Source organism: Meleagris gallopavo, chromosome 6 (genome assembly GCF_000146605.3).
Source record: "Meleagris gallopavo isolate NT-WF06-2002-E0010 breed Aviagen turkey brand Nicholas breeding stock chromosome 6, Turkey_5.1, whole genome shotgun sequence".
NCBI lineage: Eukaryota > Metazoa > Chordata > Aves > Galliformes > Phasianidae > Meleagris > Meleagris gallopavo.
In genome coordinates, this window is record NC_015016.2 from 49,883,139 (window position 1) to 49,884,966 (window position 1,828).

The 1,828-nt window shown below is 36.2% G+C and overlaps 1 protein-coding gene across 3 annotated transcripts in view; it reads left to right on the plus strand.

Annotated features, from left to right (window-relative positions):
• Positions 1–1,828, plus strand: part of HECW1 (HECT, C2 and WW domain containing E3 ubiquitin protein ligase 1) — a 182,138-nt gene that overhangs the window by 16,643 nt on the left and 163,667 nt on the right. The gene's annotated exons all lie outside the window — the stretch shown is intronic.

Genomic DNA, 1,828 nt, shown 5'->3' on the forward strand with positions numbered 1-1,828 from the left:
TTTTTTTTTTTGTTGGTTGGTGTTCTGTCACCAGGGCTTTAGGGCTGCTTGCACATTTTACAGACGCAGATACTGTTAGAGCTGTGTGAAAAAGCTGCAAAACTGGCAATGATATGTGGAATAATTATTTGTCCTGATCTTTGTTCTACTTACTCATGCAGCCGTGCATGTATGGTATTATTTATAATATATGCATGACATCTAGTCCAGATAATTATGTGTCGCTGTATTGTCCCTAAACTTTCCAGTTTGGGGATTTTCTTTCTTCTAGATTATTCGTATGGAATCAATGCTGGAAATAAGGGAAACTCAGGTTTCTGGAGACCGTATCCTTGTGAATCATTTTTAGGTTTTGCTACTTGTAACGTTCACATCAATACACAATAAAATGCATTCTTACAGTATTAGAACATATCGATGAATATAACATCTTCATTAAAATGGATTTAAGTCATGGTGAAGCTGAAATAACTAGATATTTGTTAATTATGATTTAATTTGAAGATATGCAGTTAATTAATACTCTATACCATTAACATTCAAAAATGGAAATATCTGTCACCAGAAATAATATGTCTGCCTTGGAAAATAGGTCGTGCTCTGTGAGCAAAGGAAACAATGTTAGTGATACAGATCAATCTGTAAGAAAAGTCTTGAAGTCCTTCGTGTTGCTATTTCACTGTTACAAAACCAGCAATTACTGTCTCAGCTGTTGTTGTGACAGTGCATGCCTTCTTCACAAAGTGACAGAAAGTTTCATGAATTTAAATTACTGCTGAGAGCCCAGTAGTTGTGCACACAGAGAAGTGCTTCCAGCACTTCTCAGGTTAAAATTTGTTCGTAGACTTCCTTCCTTCTGTTTCTGTATTTCTCACGTAGCCTTTTTCATAGTTTGCTTCCATCTTGCCAGCACTCACAGTATGATGTGGCATCCACACCTCAGCTATTTTTCCTATAAACCCAGTTTAATATAGTGAGGGTTTGGGTCACTGGATTGTGAACACTGTAGGGCAGTTTCTGCAAAGTAACAGCATATTCTAAGAGTAAAAACATGCTGGGTAATTTTTTTTTTTTTTTCTGTTTGTACACATTTCGTGCAATGGAATTCTACAATGGAATAATAGGCCTCTTAATTATTCTTCAAAAATGTGTATTATTAAAAATATATATATTTCGCTTTTGGGAGCTAATTGTTCTTCTGTGCTACCACAGCCTTAGTAAATAGCAAGGTTAAATAACTGCTTGGCTGGACAAAAGGACTATGATTTTTCTTCTGCTTAACTTGTTTGCGTTCAGAAGGTTGATTTGACTTCTAGTCATGTGAAAAGCATTTGTTTCATACATACTGGAAAGTTGTCTGGTTTTGTATCTGCCGAACTTAACAGCATGATTGGAAACAGACAGATAATGGCAAGCTAATGAATAATGAAAAGCTGAGTGATTGAAATAGCAGAGCTGCAGGGAGATAAGAGGGAAAGCAGGGAAGAAAAGTGGAGAAACAAACAGCAGAGAAGTAAGCAATAACCAGTATTTTGACCAGTATCAGGATATGTCATTATATCAAAAGTAACCTGTCAGAATTTAAGCTTTCTCCATCCACAACTCGCAAGAGCTCTTAACTCATGTACCATGATGCACTTTGTATGAGTCACTCGGCTTGCTTCGAGAAAGGAGGGTAGATTGGTAATAATATTTTTGAAAAATAATTTTTCAACTGCTAATGTAGTGACTACATTTCAGCAACCTCCTCCATTCCCATTATTTGGCTGGTATGTTCCTAAATCCCTATCAGAGAGGATGGACATTGTGTTCACATTCTACTGAAAAA